Below are 23,818 nucleotides of genomic sequence, written 5' to 3' on the forward strand. Positions count from 1 at the left end.
CCAGCTGTCTACAGTCAGTGTTTCTGCTGGTGTCAACCTCAGTCCTTCAGGGATGATTTTCTTTTTATCTTTTCTTGAGCTTAGATGCTTTATTTAAGTCTTATTGTACAGTAAATCTTACTGCTGCTGTTTCTCATCCTGAATGACTGATTTTGTTTCTGAACACAGACCAGATTACTGGACCCTTTGTGCACATTAGTATGGGGTGATCCTACGTTTAAACTGAGTCGATGTTAGCTGTGCCGGGGGCTTGGGAAATTGGATTGCTCCTCTGCCCCTGAGCACATAACCTGAATTGCTTCATTACTGTAGATGCCTCTGTGGCTCAATCTGTAGCTGCGAGCAAGTAGGCTAATGGTGCTTTCTGTGAGAAGGAAAAACAAAGGCAACATGATTACTTTATATTACATTCATAATTTATTCATTGTTTAGTAGACCATGGTTGTGCAGGGAACAGAGCCCCTGCTGTCTGGGGGAATTGTGGAGGCCAGGTATGCTGTGGCTCATTGCTGCCTGGAGCTCATCCAGAATTCTGTGGTACAAAGTGTCTTTTGATGTTCGATTAAGTAACCAAGGCCAGTCTGTGGGCAGCCCATTACTCCAAAACCAATTATTTAAAAAATTCATCAGTTACCCTGTCCAGGATGACTTAACCCTCTTCAAAATGTCTGAAACATCTCCAGTAGGGGCTGTAACTCTGAGCTGGATGAGAGGGCCACCACCGACCCAGAGGTTTGGGTGAGAGGCCGACGTGAGTAAGGTCTTTAATCAGATCAACACCCGCAAGGTCCACGGGGCCCAACGCTATTCCAGGGGGCGTTCTTAGAGCTTGTACAGAACAGCTTGCAGGCATATTCACTGTCAATTTCAAACTCCTTGTCCCAGTCTATATTCCCCACGTTTTAAGATGACCACCATCATTCATGTTCCCAAGATCAATGACTACCACCCTGTATCACTCACATCTGTAATCCATGAAGTGGTTTGAAAGGCTGGTTATCAGACCAAAATGTATTTGTCACATGCGCCGAATACAACAGGTAGACCTTACTGTGAAATGCTCTTAACCAACAAAGCTCTTAACCAACAATGCACTTCAAGAAATATAGTTACAATATTTACTAAATAAACTAATGTCCAATTGTTTAAAAAAAGTCAAATAAAGTAACACAAGAAAATTACATAACAATAACGAGGCTATATACAGGGGGTACCGGTACAGAGTCAATGTGTGGGGGTACAGGTTAGTCGAGGTAATGTGACTATGAATATATAATAAACAGCAGTGTAAAATCAAAGGTTGGGGGAGGGTGTCAAAGTAAATAGTACGGGTGGCCATTTGATTAATTGTTCAGCAGTCTTGTCTTTTTAATTTTTTAAATGTCACCTTTATTTAACCAGGTAGTCTAGTTGAGAACAAGTTCTCATTTACAACTGTGACCTGGCCAAGATAAAGCAAAGCAGTGTGACACAGACAACAACACAGAGTTACACATGGAATAAACAATAAACAAGCCAATAACACAATAAACAAGTCAATGACAGAGTAGAAAAAAAAGAAAGTCTATATACAGTGTGTGCAAAAGGCATGAGGAGGTAGGCAATAAATAGGCCATAGTAGTGAATAATTACAATTTAGCAGATTAGCACTGGAGTGATAAATGAGCAGATGATACAAGAGATACTGGTGTGCAAAAGAGCAGAAAAGTAGATAAAAACAGTATGGGGATGAGGTAGGTAGATTGGGTGGACTATTTACAGATGGACTATGTACAGCTGCAGCGATCGGTTAGCTGCTCAGATAGCTGATGTTTAAAGTTGGTGAGGGAAATAAAAGTCTCCAACTTCAGCAATTAATTTAAAAAAATTTTGCAATTCATTCCAGTCACTGGAAACAGAGAACTGGAAGGAAAGGCGGCCAAATGAGGTGTTGGCTTTGGAGGTGATCAGTGAGATATACCTGCTGGAACGTGTGCTACGGGTGGGTGTTGTTATCGTGACCAGTGAACTGAGATAGACTTATAGATGACCTGGAGCCAGTAGGTCTGGCGACGAATATGTAGCGAGGGCCAGCCGACTAGAGCATACAGGTCGCAGTGATGGATGGTATAAGGTGATTTGGTAACAAAACAGATAGACTGCATCTAGTTTGCTGAGTAGAGTATTGGAAGCTATTTTGTAGATGACATCGCCGAAGTCGAGGATCGGTAGGATAGTCAGTTTTACTAGGGTAAGTTTGGCGGCGTGAGTGAAGGAGGCTTTGTTGCGAAATAGAAAGCCGATTCTAGATTTGATTTTGGATTGGAGCTGTTTAATATGAGTCTGGAAGGAGAGTTTACAGTCTAGCCAGACACCTAGGTATTTATAGTTGTCCACATATTCTAGGTCGGAACCGTCCAGGGTGGTGATGCTAGTCGGACAGGCTGGTGCGGGCAGCGAACGGTTGAAAAGCATGCATTTGGTTTTACTAGCATTTAAGAGCAGTTGGAGGCCACGGAAGGAGTGTTGTATGGCATTGAAGCTCATTTGGAGGTTAGTTAGCACAGTGTCCAAGGAAGGGCCAGAAGTATACAGAATGGTGTCGTCTGCGTAGAGGTGGATCAGGGAAACGCCCGCAGCAAGAGCGACATCATTGATATATACAGAGAAAAGAGTCGGCCCGAGAATTTAACCCTGTGGTACCCCCATAGAGACTGCCAGAGGTCCGGACAACATGCACTCCGATTTGACACACTGAACTCTGTCTGCGAAGTAGTTGGTGAACCAGGCGATGCAGTCATTAGAAAAACCAAGGCTGTTGAGTCTGCCGATAAGAATACGGTGATTGACAGAGTCGAAAGCCTTGGCCAGGTCGATGAAGACGGCTGCACAGTACTGTCTTTTATTGATGGCGGTTATGATATCGTTCAGTACCTTGAGCGTGGCTGTAGTGCACCTGTGACCGGCTCGGAAACCGGATTGCACAGCGGAGAATGTACGGTGGGATTCGAAATGGTCAGTGATCTGTTTATTAACTTGGCTTTCAAAGACTTTAGATAGGCAGGGCAGGATGGATATAGGTCTGTAACAGTTTGGGTCTAGGGTGTCACCCCCTTTGAAGAGGGGGATCTCGGACGATACGAAAGAGAAGTTGAACAGGCTGGGTCATAGGGGTTGCAACAATGGAGGCGGATAGTTTTAGAAAGAGAGGGTCCAGATTGTTTAGCCCAGCTGATTTGTACGGGTCCAGGTTTTGCAGCTCTTTCAGAACATTTGCTATCTAGATTTGGGTGAAGGAGAAGCTGGGGAGGCTTGGGCGAGTAGCTGCAGGGGGAGCGGAGCTGTTCTCCGGGATTGGGGTAGCCAGGAGGAAGGCATGGCCAGCCGCTGAGAAATGCTTATTGAAATGTACGATTATCATGGATTTATCGGTGGTGACCGTGTTACCTAGCCTCAGTGCAGTGGGCAGCTGGGAGGTGCTCTTGTTCTCCATGGACTTTACAGTGTCCCAAAACTTTTGGGAGTTAGAGCTACAGGATACAAATTTCTGCTTGAAAAAGACAGCCTTTGCTTTTCTGACTGACTGCGTATATTGGTTCCTGACTTCCCTGAACAGTTGCATATCGTCAAAGGCAGTCAGGTCTGGAGTGAACCAAGGGCTATATCTGTTCTTAGTTCTGCATTTTTTGAAAGGGGCATACTTATCTAAGATGGTGAGGAAATTACTTTTAAAGAATGACCAGGCATCCTCGACTGACAGGATGAGGTCAATATCCTTCCAGGTCGATTAGAAAGGCCTGCTCGCAGAAGTGTTTTAGGGAGAGTTTGACAGTAATGATGGGTGGTCGTTTGACCACGGACCCATAGCGGATACAGGCAATGAGGCAGTGATCGCTGAGATCCTGATTGAAAACAGCGGAGGTGTATTTGGAGGGCAAGTTGGTCAGGATAATGCCCATGTTTACGGATTTAGGGTTGTAACTGGTGGTTTCCTTGGATGTTTGTTTGAGATTGAGGGCATCTAGCTTAGATTGTAGGGTGTTAAGCATATCCCAGTTTAGGTCACCTAACAGAACGAACTCTGAACCTAGATGGGGGGCGATCTATCCAGAAATGGTGTCCAGGGCACAGCTTCATTCATTTTTAATATTAGAAGTTCGAACTGTTTGGGCATAGACCTGGAAAGTATGACAGAACTTTGCAGGCTATCTCTGCAGTAGATTGCAACTCCTCCCCCTTTGGCAGTTCTATCTTGACGGAAAATGTTGTAGTTGGGTATGGAAATCTCAGAATTTTTGGTGGCCTTCCTCAGCCAGGATTCAGACATGGAAAGGACATCAGGGTTGGCGGAGTGTGCTAAAGCAGTGAGTAAAATAAACTTAGGGAGGAGGCTTCTGATGTTAACATGCATGAAACCAAGGCTTTTTCGATCACAGAATTAAACAAATGAGGGCCTGGGTTTACCGCCACATCACCCGAGGAACAGAGGAGGAGTAGGATGAGGGTACGGCTAAAGGCTATCAAAACTTGTCGCCTAGAGCGTTGGGGACAAAGAATGGTGGGTTCAGATTTCTGGGCGTGGGAGAATAGATTCAGGGCATGGTGGGGTGCTGGTACAGCGGAGGGATGCCCAGGTACTGAGTGATGATAAGAGAGGTTGTATCTCTGGACATGCTGGTTATGCTGGGTGAGGTCACCGCATGTGTTCGAGGTGGGACAAAGGAGGTTTCAGAGGTATGATGAGTGGAACTGGGGGCTCCATTGTAAACTAAAACAATGATAACTAACCTAAACAACATTATACAAGGCATATTGACATTTGAGAGAGACCTACAGCGAGGCATAAAGTAATCACAGGTGTTGATTGGGAGAGCTAGCTAAGACAACAACGGGTAAGACAACAACAGCTAATCAGCTAAAACAACAACAACAGGTAAAATGGCGATGAATGGGCAGAGAGGGTCAGTTAACTACACACAGAGCCTGAGTTCGGGGCTGGGGCCGACAGATAAACAAAATAAAACAAAATGGAGTACCGTGATTAATGAACAGTCCAGCAGGCATCAGCTATGTAGCCAAGTGATCATAGGGTCCAGGGGGCAGCAATAAATGGAACAGGGAAACCGCGGAGTAGTCTCTACTACGCTAGCACGCGGCGACACAGCGTTTAAAGTTAGAAGCCCGGGGCTAGTAGAAGCGACTGCTCCGACGTCCAACGGAGGCCGGTTGAAGGCACAGCGGATGGAGTATTCATCGGCAGACCAGTCATGGTGGTGTGGGGGGCGCCGTGTCGACAAAGGATCCAAGCCAGATGGTGAAAGAGGTGTTGTAGTAATTTAGTTTGCTAGCCGGGAGATGCGCCTGGCTCACGGGTAACTGGTGCTAGCTTCGTGGCAGGGGCGTTAGCCACTATAGCCACTCAGTAGCAGCGGTGATCCAGTGCCAAGGTCCAGAGCTTACGGCAAGGAGCCGGTGGAGTAGTGGGTTTTAGGCTTGTTTGGGTGGAGTCCGGGTGAACAACTGAGTAGGCCTAGCTGGGCCTCAGGGATAGCTTCGGTACTGGGTAACTCGGTGGGTGCTAGCTAGCTGTGAAGATCAGGAGTTATGGTCCAAGGATTATGGCAGGAATCCGGCGTTGTGGTGGAGAGACCAATACTGGTAGCCTGGCGAGTATTATCCAGGCAAAAAAAAGGGGGTTGGTATCTATGCTGAAGGTAAAAGCTGCTAGCAGTGGTTAACAATGACTAAATAGCTTGTAGCTAAGTAGCTGGTTAGCTTCTGATGGCTAGGTGGTTCTTGCTATAAGGTCTAAAAATGTTAAATAATAGCTGTTCCGTATCACATTGGATGAGGTAGGTTACCTGAAGGTATAATTGAATTCAAATGGAAAAGAGATTGAAAATAAAATTGAAATATATACAACAAAAAAAACGAAAAATACAAAAGTACACGAGAGGATGAAAAAAACACGTCTGCACTGCTACGCCATCTTGGATCTGTTAGCTGTATCTAACCCAGTAGAAGCTGTTAAGGAGCCTTTTGGTCCTAGACTTGGTACCGCTTGCCGTGCGGTAGCAGAGAGAACCGCCTAGTATATCGGTTCTGACACCCCCTAGTATATAGGTCCTTGATGTCAGGAAGCTTGGCCCCAGTGATGTACTGGGCCATACGCACTACCCTCTGTAGCGTCTTACGGTCAGATGCCGAGCAGTTGCCATACCAGGCGGTGATGCAACAGGTCAAGATGCTCTCGATGGTGCAGCTGTAGAACTTTTTGAGGATCTGGGGATCCATGCCAGATCTTTTCAGTCTCTTGAGGGGGAAAATGTGTTGTCGTGCCCTCTTCACAACTGTCTTGGTGTGTTTAGACCATGATAGTTTGTTGGTGATGTGGACACCAAGGAACTTGAAGCTCTCGACCCGCTCCACTTCAGCCCCGTAGATGTTAATGGGGGCCTGTTCGGCCCTCCTTTTCCTGAGGTCCACGATCAGCTCTTTTGCCTAGCTCACATTGAGGGAGAGGTTGTTTTCCTGGGAACACACTGCAAGGTCTCTGACCTCCTCCCTATAGGCTGTCTCATTGTTGTCGGGGATCAGGCCTCCCATTGTTGTCGTTATTTTTATTTTCCACCATAATTTGCAAATAAATTCATAGAAAATCCTACAATGTGATTTTCTGGATTTTTTTCTCTCATTTTGTCTGTCATTGTCACGGCCGTCCTCCTCTTCATCTGAAGAGGAGAGGCGAGAAGAATCGGACCAAAATGCGGCGTCGTAAGTGTCCATGGTAAATCTTTAATAAAGCAAGTACTGACACTGTATACAAAACAATAAACAAATGACGACCGTGAAGCTACAACATAGACAATCACCCACAAACAAACAGTGCAACCCAGGCTACCTAAGTATGATTCTCAATCAGAGACAACTAATGACACCTGCCTCTGATTGAGAACCATACTAGGCCGAAACATAGAAATACCCAAATGATAGAAAAACAAACATAGACTGCCCACCCAACTCACGCCCTGACCATACTAAATAAATACAAAACAAAGGAAATAAAGGTCAGAACGTGACAGTCATAGTTGAAGTGTACCTATGATGAAAATTACAGGCCTCTCTCATCTTTTTAAGTGGGAGAACTTGCACAATTGGTGGCTGACTAAATACTTTTTTGCCCCACTGTATGTTGACCTTTGCGCCACTGTCCAACAGCAGCCAGTGTGTGTCTATGTGAGTACTCACCATACAATCCTACATGAGTGCTGTGTGCATCTCGTCAGCCCCAGCCTCTAACAGGAAGCATACCATGTCCACCCGTGTGTGGATAAGAGGAACAATAAAAAACACTGCTCTGGCTGCTTTTCCCCTACAATTACATTTCCTGTTTACCATCACTCTTTGTCAACAGGAGTGTAAACATTAGATCACTAATGCAATGTGTCAGATGTCTACTGTGTGGTTTTGTGTGGTGTTTTACAGGGAGGGAGCAGATGCACACCTTTGCTGATTAGGAACTGTACAGTACACAGGTGTCCCGCTCTGGCTGCTTTCATCAGACGGGTTCTGCCTTTCTCCGATTCATGTCCCTGCAAGACAAACAGAAAGAAAATAAGAAAGACAAACAGAAAGAAAGAGGTGAGTAAAGTGGACACAAGGAAACACATGAGCAGCAATGCATCCAGAGAGAGAGACAGTAGACAGCATGTGTATGACTGAATAGGTCATGTTACGCATGGTGGTTTATGACAGTAGCTATCGTTGTCTGCTAGCTAGCTACAGTATGTCCCTGATGTTTACCCCATGCCTACGGTAGCTGATCTGTTTGCGACTTTGGCAGGGGGGGCCTCCAATTTGGAGTGACCACAGCAGTGGCCATTTTTCAGCGCTACATGGACACCTTGCTATCGGGCATCACAGGGGTCCAGATGTATCTTGATGACATACTGATAACAGGCCAAACTCTGAAAGAGCAGAACTCTTGGCTGAGGGAAGTGCTGAGGCACTTTGTAGAAGCAGGGCTACGACTGCAGAGAGAGAAGTGGATTTTTGCTGCACCACTCACTACCTCTTTGTCTGAGCCACCACCCCCCTGAGAAGTGATGCAGTTTGGAGGTGGTGCTTGATGCCCTTCTCCAAGTTTCTAGGATAGCCGCACTGACCTTTAAGGATCATGTCATGTTATGGGTGCTTTGCTGGGTGCTGCATGGATGGGCCTACGAGGTTCCTGGCTGCCAGTTTGGGCCCTACTGGTCTCGTCGAAATGACCTGTTGGTTCACAAGAACTGCATGTTGTGGGGTAGCCAGGTGGTGGTTCCTGGCCTGGCGAGGGAGGGGCTCCTTTCCATGCTGAATGATATACATCCTGGAATAGTGAGGATGAGGGCACTGGCATGGAGCTATGTGTGGTGGCCTGGGATTGACATGGAAATTGAGGCTGTGGTGTGCAGCTGTCAGGCAATGCTCCAAGCAAAGGCCGCCTTGCACCCATGGGAGTGGACAACAAAGAAATGGTCTCGTCTTAATGTAGACTTTGCTGGGCTGTTCAAAGGAAAGGCTTATGACATTGTAGTGGATTCCCGCTGCAAGTAGCCATGGTTAGCTTCATGTCCTCTGCTGCTGTGATAAACATGGGTTGTCAGACAATGGATCTGCCTTCACTTCTGCTGAGTTTAAAGATACGGACGGAACGGAATCAGACACGTCACCACAGCCCTATATCATCCATCCTCCAATGGCCAAGCTGAATGCATGGTTCAGACAACCAAGGAGGCTCTGTCTAGGATCTCGGTGGGTGACTGGCAGACCTGACTGTCAAGGTTCTTGCTGTCTCAGCATGTTACGCCCACGGCCTCTACTGGGAAGAGCCCAGCCAAGCTGTTAATTAACAGGCGATTGACATCTGCATTAGACTGGCTGCACCTGGACTTTGCAAAGCAGGAGGATGTTGCAGACCGGAGCCATGGTCATTTAAGGCATTTTGTACCCGACTAGTCTGTGCCAGAGGAAGGCCCAAAAAATTGTTAAAGACTCTAGTCACCCAAGTCATTGACTGTTCTCTCTGTTACCGCACGGCAAGCAGTACCAGAGCGCCAATTCTAGGTCCAAAAGGCTCCTCAGCAGCTTCTACCCCTAATCCATAAGACTGCTGAACAATTCATCAAATACCCCCTCCCCCCTTTATTTTTACAGTGCTGCTACTCGCTGTTTATTATCTATCCATAGTCACATTACCCCTAACTACATGGACAAATTACCTCAACTAACCTGTACCCCCACACATTGACATGGTACCGGTACCCCCTGTATATAGCCTCGTTATTGGTATTTTATTGTGTTACTTTAAAAACATATATTTTTTACTTTAGCTCATTTAATAAACTTTATTTTCTTCACTGCATTGTTGGTTAAGGGCTTGTAAGTAAGCACCTGTTGTATTCGCTGCATGTGACAAATACAATTTGATTTGATTTTGATTTGGTTTGACATGAGGAGCTACTTTGGAGGCCCTATGTGGGTACCTGCAGTAGTGGAAGAAGCCACTGGACCTGTCTCTTACAGGACTCTGATGCCTGACAATCAGGTCCATGTGGAGGCCGTGAAGCATCAGCCGCCTTTGCTGCCACCTCCTCCCTCCCTGGCCTGGACGCCCTGGACACCACGCCTTTAGGCAGAAGCAGTGCCAACTCCAGAGCCAAACCCTGATACTAAGCCCCCAACTTGCAGCTGAGCCCTCTCCGGGTTCAGCAGCTCTTTGGGTACCACCTTCACAGGCACAGAGGCTGGGAGTTACAATCAAGGGTTCCATCCAAAGGTTATTTGGTTACATTTAGTTTTTGAAGGTGGTGGCATAATTCCCCAAATGAGTTGCTTTTCCATTATAATCTATTTTCAACTAAATCCTCTACCGGTCAAAAGTTTTAGAACACCTACTCATTCAAGGGTTTTTCTGAATTTTTTGTACTATTTTCTACATTGTAGAATAATATTGAAGACATTACAACTATGAAATAACACATATGGATTCATGTAGCAACCAAAAAAGTGTTAAACAAATCAAAATCTATTTTACATTTGAGATTCTTCAAATAGCCACCATTTGCCTTGATGACAGCTGGTACACTCTTGGCATTCTCTCAACCAGCTTCACCTGGAATGCTTTTTCAACAGTCTTGAAGGGGAACCCACATATGCTGAGCACTTATTGGCTGCTTTTCCTTCACTCTGAGGTCCGACTCATCCCAAACCATCTCAATTTGGTTGAGGTTGGGGGATTGTGAAGGCCAGGTCATCTGATGCAGCACTCCATCACTCTCCTTCCTGGTAAAATAGCCCTTACACACCCTGGAGGTGTGTTGGGTCTTTGTCCTGTTGAAAAACAAATGATTGTCACACTAAGCCCAAACCAGATGGGATGGCGTATTGCTGCAGAATGCTGTTGTAGCCATGCTGGTTAAGTTTGCTTTGAATTCTAAATTAATCACAGACAGTGTCACCAGCAAAGCACCCCCACAGCATAACACCTCCTCCTCCATGCTTTACGGTGGGAAATACACATGTGGAGATCATGTGAGATCTCACAAAGACACAGCAGTTGGAACCAAAAATCTCCACTTTGGACTCCAGACCAAAGGACAGATTTCCACAGGTCTAATGTCTATTGCTCAGGTTTCTTGGCCCAAGCAAGTCTCTTCTTCTTATTGGTGTCCTTTAGTAGTGGGTTCTTTGCAGCAATTCGACCATGAAGGCCTGATTCACACAGTCTCCTCTGAACAGTTGATGTTGAGATGTGTCTGTTACTTGAACTCTGTGAAGCATTTATTTCGGCTGCAATTTCTGAGGCTGGTAACTCTAATGAACTTATCCTCTGCAGCAGAGGTAACTATGGGTCTTCCATTCCTGTGGCGGTCCTCATGAGAGCCAGTTTCATCATAGCGCTTGATGGTTTTTGCGACTGCACTTGAAGAAACTTCTAGAAATGTTCCATATTGACTGATCTTCATGTCTTGAAGTAATGATGGACTATCGTTTCTTTTTGCTTATTTGAGCTGTTCTTGCCATAATATGGACTTTATTTTACCAAATAGGGCTATCTTCTGTATACCCCCCTACCTTGTCACAACACAACTGATTGGCTCAAATGCATTAAGAAGAAAAGACATTCCACAAATTAACTTTTAACAAGGCATACCTGTTAATTGAAATGCATTCCAGGTGACTACCTTATGAAGCTGGTTGAGAGAATGCCAAGAGTGTGTAAGGCTGTCATCAAGGCAAAGGGTGGCAATTTGAAGACTCTCAAATAGAAAATATTGTAACGACCCTGGGTTTATAAGCGAGGATATTGACTTTGCAGCTCGAGCATGCTTTGCGGCACAGTCGATAGCGCACTGGAGTTCGGACTAGAAGGTCGATGGTTCAAGACCTGCTCCCTGCCTGTTTCATTACATTGGTGTCAGAAGTGGGATCAGACCTTGCATCCACGACAGTGCGTGTGCTTGGCCAGTGAGCGCGTTCTTGTAAGACATAGAGTCGCAAGCAAACCTCATGAAGCTGGTTGAGAGAATGCCAAGAGTGTGCAAAGCTGTCATCTAGGCAAAGGGTGGCTATTTGAAGAATCTCAAATATAAAACACTTTTTTGGTTACTACATGATTCCATATGTGTTATTTGATAGTTTTGATGTCTTCATTATTGTTGTACAATGTAGAAAATAGTACAAATAAAGAAAAACCCTTGAATGAGTAGGTGTTCTAAAACCTTAGACTGGTAGCGTACATCTATTTAATTGCCCATTGGTATACAGTGGCACTCCACTTTACGTGTAACATCTGGCTATAACAGTAAGTAAGATGAATGGATAGGAGGTTACAATGTTTTAATGGACTGGATTAGTCTTAATTAGTGTTGTTAATTGCCAACATCATAGGCTAAGTGTGAAGCAAATAAGCAGTATTATGTTAACATCCGTAACTATGCGTTATGTTTTTATTTTTTATTGAGAAAATCCTATAATTCCAATCATTTCTGTCGGCCCTTCATACGCAGACACTGTTGATGGCGAGCTGTGCGTTTCTATACTGAACACATATAAATGCAACATGTAAAGTGTTGGTTTCATGAGCTGAAATGAAAGATCCCAGAAATGTTCCATATGCACAAAAATGTCTCAAATTTTGTGCACAAGTTTGTTTACATCCCTGTTAGTGAGAATTTGTTCTTTGCGAAGATAATACATCCACCTGACAGGTGTGGCATATCAAGAAACTGATTAAACAGAATGATCACTACACAGGTGCACGTTGTGCTGGGGACAATAAAAGGCCACTCTAAAATGTGTAGTTTAGTCACACAACACAATGCCACAAATGTCTCAAGTTTTGAGGGAGCGTGCAATTGGCATGCTGACAACTGGAATGTCCACCAGAGCTGTTGCAAGATAATTTAATGTTAATTTCTCTACCATAAGCCGTCTCCAAGATCGTTTTAGAGAATTTGGAAGTACGTCCAATCGGTCTCACGACCGCAGACCACGTGTAACCATGCCAACCCAGGACCTCACATCCTGCTTCTTCACCTGCAGGATTGTCTGAGACCAGCCACCAGGATGGCGGATGAAACTGAGCAATATTTGTGTCTGTAATAATGCCCTTTTGTGTGTAAAAACTCATCCTGATTAGCTGATCTGGCTTCCCAGTGGGTGAGCCTGGCTCCCAAGTGGGTGGGCCTATGCCCTCCCAAGCCCTCCCATTGCTGCGCCCCTACCCATGTGAATACTCAGTTTAGGGCCTAATGAATTTATTTCAATTCACTGAGTTCCTTATGAACTGTAACTCAGTAAAATCGTTGAAATGATTGCATGCCGCGTTTATATTTTTGTTCTGTATAGATGTTCCAAACGTCCCCTCCCCTTGCCCTGCAGTCCAAGCTGCTAGAAGGTGCTGTTCCTTCTCGCGCATTGTTTCTACCTTGTGCCAAAACCTGTCAACAGATAGACGAAATAAGACAGGGATGCATTTGCATATATCCTTATGCCTGCCTATCCATCACTTTCTTCCCCATTTGCATCGCTTTCGCTTCCATGCTCTACTGATGCTGAAGCGAGTGTTGGGTTTGCGTCTTTTTAGTACATCTTCGTCACTCATTCCCGCCTCTTCGAATAGGCTCTGAGAAACAGCATTTTCAAACAGATTTTTGGTTGATTGCGAAACATTCTTCCAAAGTGGTTTGTTCTTCGGTTAATTTAGTGTAGACAAACAGCATTTGGTTCTTCTGGAGAGTAAATGGCCGATCAAAGAGGAGCGAGGATCCTTAAACGATCCAGCACTGTGTCAATAATTAGACTAATTAATTCCGCTTCAACAACCTCTCATTGCCTTGTTCACAGATAGGCTACTAATACCAATTTAGATTTTTAGAAAAATCAAAACAGATATTCTGAATACAATACATTTAGTACGAATAAAATAACAAGGACCGATCATAGCCTCTCTATTAATTCCAAGTTAGCAACGAAACCTGCCTGTGAAGCCTATTCCTGAAAAACGCCTAGGAAAGGAGAGCGACGTATCCAAAATCCAGCGCATCAGCATAGCCTACGGAGCACCATTGATAGTGTTCTTTGGAAGTGACAGGCTACAGTGTTTTGCCGTGACACATTGTATACGGAGAAGGAGTCGAAGAAGGATAGGAGGCAGATGATATTGGGCAGCAAGTGAGTATTATGGATATGGATGAAGCATTACTTTATGCCTTGACAATATTCATTCTGCAAATAAGCTACCACTCTAATGATCGAGGATGTTTAACAAATAAGCTAACCAATAATATTTGTCTCATTGGGAGGAGGTCAGTTGGGTTGTGTAAATGGTGCAATACCTTTGATAAATCAATAAATTATACTTCAAGAGTTGATTTGGAGAACGATAGTCAACTTCATATAGGGTATTTGTGTGTACTCCATTATGAATGGTAAGTAGTGGCATTTTGTGTATCTCTATCAAATAAGTTCTTAGAATTGATGGAATTGTCTGGTCTTGCACCAGATCCATTTAGGAAGAAAACCTGCCTGCCATTCCCAAGAGCGAAGGGTGATGATCTGTTAAGACCACCAGTTTCTTGCTCACTGCTGACAGCAGCACTCAGGTGAGTGATAATACTATTCTGTCTACTGAGAAAGTTGTACATATTATGGAATAGTGTATGTTTTGTCAAAACCATGGAAAAAGTAATGTTGCCAAATAACTAAATAGTCATGACCTCAGCCACTGACTGATTATATCCTGAGCCTATAGTGGTTCTAGCTACATGTTTACTTGTTAATGTTTGTGGTATATAACAACAGTGTTGTGTTCAGTTGCTGATGCCATCGATAACACACCTGTTTAATGTCAACATGTGTGTAAGTCTAATGTTCTAAATTGTCTTTATGATAGTGTTCTCATGGTAATGATATAAGGTTTACAGTACCAACAGACCTGTCTTATTAAGATGTGACTATATGAACATGGTTTGCGTAAGACATTGAGATTAGGGTATACCTGAGACCTGAGTGTTATTGTACCGCAAAAACATTGTAACTGCAAGTTGCCCATCCAAAGTAGTGTGTCTTTGCCCAGAGAACATTTATTTACATATTTGATTTATTTGATTAAACCTTGCACAGGGAAGAACCATTTAGACCATGCCTATTTTGGAAGGGTGCCCAGCTTCAGACACAAGAAGCTGGAGGAAATACACATTTAAATGACAACAATGTGAGTTGCTGTTAATAATCCCATGAGGAAACATGTGCATGTGCACTGTATTTGTGGTTTTCATTAGTGCAATGTATTAGTGTGTATGTTTTGCCTCATACTCGATGTAGGTTCCCTAGTGATACTGTATTATGGAGAATAAAAAAATAATGGAGGATGGATGGTGCTTTCAAGACAACTCGGAAAACTGAAGGTTTTTTTTGCACAGAGCTTCCTATTGGTTGATTCTGGTATTTTCAAAGTGGGAAACTCGGGGTACATTTTGCTACAACTAGTTTCCAAGTCGGAAATTTCAGAGGTGCCGAGTTGTCTTGAAAACGACAGGAGACCTGAGATGTTTAGACCATATACATAATCCTGTGGATGAGATCAATTCTGATGTTGAGTTAGTGGTTGTATTTTTATTACCACCTGTTACGGGAATCCAGTCCCACTGCTATCCCTTCTTGTGGGGCTTGGCACTGGAAATGATGATTGAAGAATGTATTTGAATTCTGAGAGAAAGATGTTTGGAGCTTTCTTTGTTATGTAGCCATTTCTATTTTTGCATTTGGACTATTTATGGTCTCATTTTAAAGGGTTACGGGTGGTAAATACGATCTGTTGTGTTTTGATGTGATCTATTATCTACCCATCCTAGAGGCCTGGTGTGAAAGAGAATAATTGCAGACAGCAACTCAGTGAACACATCCATACTAATCTAACCTTCTAAACAATGGCGCCGACAGAGATGGTCGCCTCACTTCGAGTCAATAGAAACAATGCAGGATTTTGTTTTTTATGTATTATTTCTTACATTGTTATCCCAGGAAATCTTAAGTCTTATTACATACAGCTGGGAAGAACTATTGGATATAAGAGTGACGTCAACTTACCAACATTACGACCAGGAATACGACTTTCCCAAAGAGGATCCTCTGTTTGGACCACCACCCAGGACAATGGATCTAATCCCAGAAGCTGACCCAAAACAACAGCACTGCAGAAGGGGCAGACAGAGCGGCCTCCTGGTCAGGCTTCGTAGACGTTCACATCGCCCACAGCTCCCGAGTATACTACTCGCTAATGTCCAGTCTCTTGTAGATGAAAATCGAGCAAGAGTTGCCTTCCAGAGAGACATCAGAGATTGTAACATTCTATGTTTCACGGAAACATGTCTCTCTCTGGATATGTTGTCGGAATCGGTTCAGCCACCGGGCTTCTCCGTGCATTGCACTGACCGAGATAAACACCTCTCTGGGAAGAGGAAGGGCGGGGGTGTATGCCTCATGATTAACGACTCATGGTGTAATCATAACAGCATACAGGAAAGTCAAGTCCTTTTGATCACCCGACATAGAATTCCTTACAATCAAATGCCGGCCATATTACCTCCCAAGATAATTCTTACAGATGGTAGGCAATTAAGGTCACAGTTATGAAAACTTAGGACACTAAAGAGGCCTTTCTACTGACTCTGAAAAGCACCAAAAGAAAGATGCCCAGGATCCCTGCTCATCTGCGTGAATGTGCCTTAGGCATGCTGCAAGGAGGCATGAGGACTGCAGATGTGGCCAGGGAAATAAATGGCAATGTCCGTACTGTGAGACGCCTAAGACAGCGCAACAGGGAGACAGAACGGACAGCTGATCGTCCTCGCAGTGGCATACCACATGTAACAACACCTGCACAGGATCGGTACATCCGAACATCACACCTGCGGGACAGGATAGCAACAACAACTGCCCAAGTTACACCAGGAACGCACAATCCTTCCATCAGTGCTCAGACTGTCCGTAATATGAGAGGCTGGGCTGAGGGCTTGTAGGCCTGTTGTAAGGCAGGTCCTCATCAGACATCACCGGTAACAACGTCGACTATGGGCACAAATCTACTGTCGCTGGACCAGACAGGACTGACAAAAAGTGCTCTTCACTGACCAGTCACGGTTTTGTCTCACCAGGGGTGATGGTTGGATTCGCGTTTATCGTCAAAGGAATGAGCGTTACACCGAGGCCTGTACTCTGGAGCGGGATCGATATTGGAGGTGGAGGGTCCGTCATGGTCTGGAGTGGTGTTTCACAGCATCATCGGACTGAGCTTGTTGTCATTGCAGGCAATCTCAACGCTGTGCGTTACAGGGACGACATCCTCCTCCCTCATGTGGTACCCTTTCTGCAGGTTCATCCTGACATGACCCTCCAGCATGACAATGCCACCAGCCATACTGCTCGTTCTGTGCGTGATTACCTGCAAGACAGGAATGTCAGTGTTCTGCCATGGCCAACGAAGAGCCCGGATCTCAATCCCATTGAGCACGTCTGGGACCTGTTGGATCGGAGGGTAAGGACTAGGGCCATTTCCCCCAGAAAGTCGCGGGAACATGCAGGTGCCTTGGTGGAAGAGTGGGGTAACATCTCACAGCAAGAACTGGCAAATCTGATGCAGTCCATGAGGAGGAGATGCACTGCAGTACTTAATGCAGCTGGTGGCCACACCAGATACTGACTGTTACTTTTGATTTTGACCACCCCCCCTCTTTGTTCAGGGACCAATTATAAAATTTCTGTTAGTCACATGTCTGTGGAACTTGTTCAGTTTATGTCTCAGTTGTTGAATCTTGTTATGTTCATACAAATATTTACACATGTTAAGTTTGCTGAAAATGAACGCAGTTGACATTGAGAGGATGTTTCTTTTTTTGCTGAGTTTATATCCTGAGGCTGCATTTATTGTAGCTGGGGATTTTATCAAAGCAAATTGAGAACAAGGCTACCTGAATTCTATCAGCATATTGATTACAGTACTCGTGGGAGTAATACACTCGATCACTGCTACTCTAACTTCTGCGATGCATACAAGGCCCACCCCCGACCTCCCTTTGGCAAACCCGACCACGATGCTCCTACCGTCTTATATACCGTCTTATAGGCAGAAACTCAAACAGGATGTACCAGTGACTAGAACCATTCAACACTGGTCTGACTAATCGGAATCCACGCTTCAAGATTGTTTTGATCACACGGACTGGGATATGTTCATTGTCCTGTTGAAAAACAAATGATAGTCCCACTAAACGGAAACCAGATGGGATAGCATTATCGCTGCAGAATGATGTAGTTGCCATGCTGGTTAAGTGTCCTTTGAATTCTAAATGAATCACAGACAGTGTCACCAGCAAAGCACCCCCACACCATCACACCTTCTCCTCCATGCTCTATGTGTAACGCTCGTCGTCGGAAGGAGTGGACCAAAGCGCAGTGTGGAAAGTGTTCATGATTTTATTGATCAAAGAAAACACTCAAACAAAGTAACAAAACGAAAGTGAACAGTTCTGTCAGGTAAACAGATACTTAACAGAAAATAACTACCCACAAAACACAGGTGGGAAAAAGGCTACCTAAATATGATTCCCAATCGGAGACAACGATAGACAGCTGCCTCTGATTGGGAACCACACTCGGCCAAAAACAAAGAAATAGGAAACATAGAATGCCCACCCTAATCACACCCTGACCTAACCAAATAGAGAAATAAAACGTCTCTCTACGGTCAGGGCGTGACACTATGGTGGGAACCACACATGCAGAGATCATCCATTCACCTACTCTGCGTCTCACAAAGACACAGCGGTTGGAACCAAAAATCTCCAATTTGGACTCATCAGACCAAAGGACAGATTTTCACCGGTCTAATGTCCATTGCTCATGTTTCTTGGCCCGAGCAAGTCTCTTCTTCTTATTGGTGTCTTTAAGTAGTGGGTTCTTTGCAGCAATTCGACCATGAAGGCCTGAGTCACGCAGTCTCCTCTGAACAGTTGATGTTGATGTGTCTGTTACTTACTTACTTTTATTACTCTGTGAAGCATTTATTTGAGCTGCAATTTCTGAGATTGGTAACTCTAACTTATCCTCTGTAGCAGAGGTAACTCTGGGTCTTCCATTTTTGTGGCGATCCTTATGAGAGCCAGTTTCACCATAGCGCTTGATGTTTTTTGCGACTGCACTTGAAGAAACGCTCAAAGTTCTTGACATTTTCTGGATTGACTGACCTTCATGTCTTAAAGTAATGATGGTTGAGGTCGTTTCTCTTGTGACCTCTAATGAGGTCGTTTCTCTTTGCTTATTTGAGCTGTTCTTGCCATATTCTGTATACAACCCCTACCTTGTCACAATACAACTGATTGGCTCAAACACATTAAGAAGGAAAGAAATTCCACAAATGAACTTTTAACAAGACACACCTGTTGATTGAAATGTATTCCAGGTTACTACCTAATCAAGCTGGTTGAGAGAATGCCAAGCATGTGCAAAGCTGTCATCAAGGCAAAGGGTGGCGACTTTGAAGAATATCAAATGTAAAATATATTTTGATGTGTTTCACACCTTTTTGGTTACTACATGATTCCATGTGTGTTATTTCGTAGTGTTGATATTCTACAATGCAGAAAATAGTACAAATAAAGACAAACCCTTGAATGAGTAGGTGTGTCCAATCTTCATTTGGACACACCTTCATTTCATTATTCCTATTTTATTATATTTATTATTCCTATTTTATATCAGATTTAAAATAGTTTATTCTCTTAAGATACAGGTATCAATATGTCTGTTTTTGCATGTACAGTAGGGTTATTTTCTCACTTTGAGGCCAAACATCCCCATTGAGCTGGATCAGCTCTAGTTCCATTCTTATCTTTTTGTGAGATGAGGTTTAGTCAGAGGCATGAACTTTCACTCCAAGCCTGTTCCGCCAATGCCTTTTCTTCATCTGCAATCCTGCAATCTAAATGGTAGTGAGTAGTGGATTCGCTGTTTTTCTCAGTTCACAAAGTCACGACCACAGATAATTTCCCGGTTCGACTGGGAAATAGTACTGCCAGGGTTGAGGGATGCCTCTCAGAGAGAGTTACATGAGTTTGCACTTATGAAATATCTGCATTGAAAAAATCACGTTGGGTCAAAAACAGATCCATTTAGCACATAAAAAATATTGTGAATATAAATATCGTGACAATTATCCTGCATGTGGAGTTAGTGAAAACAGTGGATATAGTTCCTCTGACATTTGAATATGTGTTGGTGTTTTAGGGCATGTCTTGTATTCTCAGTTACTTAGGTCAGTGGTGTCTATGCCTGTGTCATTTATTTGTATTTATTTTACCAGGGAAGTTGACTGAGAACACGTTCTCATTTACAACAGCGGCCCGAGGAGTAGTTACAGGGATGAATGAGCCAATTGGAAGCTGGGGATGATTAGGTACACATGATGGTATGAGTGGGATACAGTTCAGAGGCAAGCCAGCGGTGGGATACAGTTCAGAGGCAAGCCAGCGGTGGGATACAGTTCAGAGGCAAGCCAGCGGTGGGATACAGTTCAGAGGCAAGCCAGCAGTGGGATACAGTTCAGAGGCAAGCCAGAGGTGGGATACAGTTCAGAGGCAAGCCAGAGGTGGGATACAGTTCAGAGGCAAGCCAGAGGTGGGATACAGTTCAGAGGCAAGCCAGAGGTGGGATACAGTTCAGAGGCAAGCCAGAGGTGGGATACAGTTCAGAGGCAAGCCAGCGGTGGGATACAGTTCAGAGGCAAGCCAGAGGTGGGATACAGTTCAGAGGCAAGCCAGAGGTGGGATACAGTTCAGAGGCAAGCCAGCGGTGGGATACAGTTCAGAGGCAAGCCAGCGGTGGGATACAGTTCAGAGGCAAGCCAGCGGTGGGATACAGTTCAGAGGCAAGCCAGAGGTGGGATACAGTTCAGAGGCAAGCCAGCGGTGGGATACAGTTCAGAGGCAAGCCAGCGGTGGGATACAGTTCAGAGGCAAGCCAGAGGTGGGATACAGTTCAGAGGCAAGCCAGAGGTGGGATACAGTTCAGAGGCAAGCCAGCGGTGGGATACAGTTCAGAGGCAAGCCAGCGGTGGGATACAGTTCAGAGGCAAGCCAGCAGTGGGATACAGTTCAGAGGCAAGCCAGAGGTGGGATACAGTTCAGAGGCAAGCCAGCGGTGGGATACAGTTCAGAGGCAAGCCAGAGGTGGGATACAGTTCAGAGGCAAGCCAGCGGTGGGATACAGTTCAGAGGCAAGCCAGCGGTGGGATACAGTTCAGAGGCAAGCCAGCGGTGGGATACAGTTCAGAGGCAAGCCAGCGGTGGGATACAGTTCAGAGGCAAGCCAGCGGTGGGATACAGTTCAGAGGCAAGCCAGAGGTGGGATACAGTTCAGAGGCAAGCCAGCGGTGGGATACAGTTCAGAGGCAAGCCAGCGGTGGGATACAGTTCAGAGGCAAGCCAGCGGTGGGATACAGTTCAGAGGCAAGCCAGCGGTGGGATACAGTTCAGAGGCAAGCCAGCGGTGGGATACAGTTCAGAGGCAAGCCAGCGGTGGGATACAGTTCAGAGGCAAGCCAGCGGTGGGATACAGTTCAGAGGCAAGCCAGCGGTGGGATACAGTTCAGAGGCAAGCCAGCGGTGGGATACAGTTCAGAGGCAAGCCAGCGGTGGGATACAGTTCAGAGGCAAGCCAGCGGTGGGATACAGTTCAGAGGCAAGCCAGCGGTGGGATACAGTTCAGAGGCAAGCCAGAGGTGGGATACAGTTCAGAGGCAAGCCAGCAGTGCGATGCAGGGTGGTATGCTATTGCTGACTTGATGACAAACGTTTTATGTTTCTCCTCTGCTACTGCTGATTAAATCACCTACAGTTTAAGTTCATGTTGTGGATAGATAATATGAATCTGTTTCTTGTCGTCGGCTAAATTCAAGAAATTGTTTATTTTGTGATCCATGCTCCGGATATGGGGAAGCCAAAAGAAAACACACACACATACATTTTAATCATGCTAATGGATGGTCCAGCTCCTCCCAGAACCTCGGGTTATAGAGGGCTAAACACATATGCTATGTGGAAGAGGCTTTTTGTGTGCTTTAGTCAGATTTACACCTTCAACCTCATTTGGTGTTGAGCCACGTTTTGTTCAATGTCTCCCAAACGTCTTTCCAGTCTTACAATTACTAAAAGGAACAGGTCTAAGTGTTTTGTTTTGTGTGCTCAGAGACCTTTGTGACCATCGAATACCAAAGTCATTATTTACTGTGTTGAGCTTTCCAGGACCTATATGTACCCCAATCAGGCGACCTCAGGAGAACTTGTGCCTCAGTCTCTGGACCAGTGTTTCCTCGATTACCCCCAACAGCACACATTTTTGTTGTAGCCCGGGATGAATATACGTCATTCAGGGCTTGATGATTAGTTGACAAGTTGAATCAGGTATGCTTGTCCAGGGTTACAATACAAAGGAGTACTGTTGGGGATACTTGAGGACCGGAGTTGCAAACAATGCTCTAGACCATAGCAATTTAACATGGCAAATGTCTCCGGTGTGCACAGTGAATCCTGTGATGCTCTAATGAATGCACAAACATGATTGTGGATCCTCTTTTCTTTCGTCCTGTAGGAATGTTAATTTCAGATTTAACGTCTGTTTCCTGTTTGGTGTTTGGCTTTGTGACGCACTAAATGAATTTGCAGAGGCGTCGTAATCTCTCAACAGAAACTGATGAACAGTCTCAGGGTCTCGGTTAATTATAACAATGTTGTTGACACTTCTGTCTGTGTGTGTGTCTGTGTGTGTTGCCTGTCTGCGTGTGTCGCAGGGACTGAGAAAATCTAATGTATTTTGCAGTGTTTATGCAATTGTTTTTTTATATGTTCACAGAGCCCCTAATTACCACCAAAGATCTTGAAGTGATTAATTGGAACCAAGCTACCAACCTGTTATATGTTTAATGTAGAACGGCACATTAGGGTCTCATTCCCTCTTAAAATATAAGGGTGCTTGACATATCAAATCTGGCAAACTTTGACTGTACAGTGTCCACTCAAACATGCCATTATGTACTGCCAAGTATTTTCACTGTACACATAGAGTGTTGTAAAGCAGCAGAGCAGCAATGGTTCCAGGTGCTGTCCATGGTCCTGATTCTGCATGTTAGAAACAGCTACAAAAGTTAGATGAAATCTTCCTAATCAACACCAACCATTGAGCAGACTGGAGAAGTGGCAGAGCTATCGATTTTTTCCCCTGGAAATTAAAAGCACAATTTAAGTTGGATGTCTTTGGGTTCCACCATGGTGAAGAGAATGTTAAATCCCACAATCTCTTACAAACCCTTTCTCACTCGCTGTCATTCTTTCTCTCTCACATTCTCTTTCTCTCTCTCTCTCTGTCTCGCTCTCTCTCTCACATACACACACGCGCACACACACAACCAGAAGGGTTGAAGGGTTGAAATATGTGTGTATTTGAATATTTGTTATTTAAATACTTTTTTCTGTATTTGGGTATTTTGAAATACTAAGTCCAAAATATATACTTTTATTTGAGTACTTGAATGGTTATTTGTTAAATAAAAAATAAAAAATAATAATTCATTTCAAATACTATTTTCAAATACCTGATTTAAATTCACGACTCAGTGTTGTACTTTCCAAGTGTTTTTCCAATTACAAAACAGGTTGTTTGGATCCTGGATGCTGATTGTTTGGTATCCTGCAAAATACCATGACGTGGTAATCTCATTTTTCCACTGTCCCACACCCCAGGCAGGAAATGTATACATATCATCTCCCTGAAGGAATAAAGCATCTAAACATTATCCACGCTACTATTTGGTTTGCAACAGTTGGGGGTTTTATACACCTACCTGTCTACCTCTATAACCTGTGCAACAATGTATCATTTTACAAATGCGATCTCTCCGGTGTTAGTTGTCTAGCTCTAAGAATATACAGATATGTTCCTAGGGCTAGCTAGCCCAAGAATGAACGTGAAAATAACAATTCACCATGGAAACCGTAAACACTCAGAATTCCATTCATTCATTAACCAGCGCAGTATGGTCTATGTAGACCTATTGGATATTTATTAAATAATTATTTATTGAAGTTCTTGTCTCTCATCATCATTGCATCTCTGATAGCTAGCTACACTACCGGTCAAAAGTTTTAGAACACCTACTCATTCAAGGGTTTTCTTTATTTTGACTATTTTCTACATTGTAGAATAATAGTGAAAACATCAAAATGATGAAATAACTCATATGGAA

General features: G+C 44.3%; 1 protein-coding gene across 1 annotated transcript in view; it reads left to right on the top strand.

Annotated features, from left to right (window-relative positions):
- Positions 1-12,958: 12,958 nt before the first annotated feature.
- LOC109874438 (sodium/calcium exchanger 1-like) overlaps positions 12,959-23,818 on the top strand; it is an 81,070-nt gene continuing 70,210 nt past the window's right edge. The window contains exons 1-2 of the mRNA XM_020466338.2: positions 12,959-13,695; positions 14,027-14,126. The gene's annotated coding sequence lies outside the window, so the exon portion shown is untranslated. The remainder of the gene's footprint in view (positions 13,696-14,026; positions 14,127-23,818) is intronic.

The sequence above is a fragment of the Oncorhynchus kisutch genome, linkage group LG29, assembly GCF_002021735.2.
Source record: "Oncorhynchus kisutch isolate 150728-3 linkage group LG29, Okis_V2, whole genome shotgun sequence".
Lineage (NCBI taxonomy): Eukaryota > Metazoa > Chordata > Actinopteri > Salmoniformes > Salmonidae > Oncorhynchus > Oncorhynchus kisutch.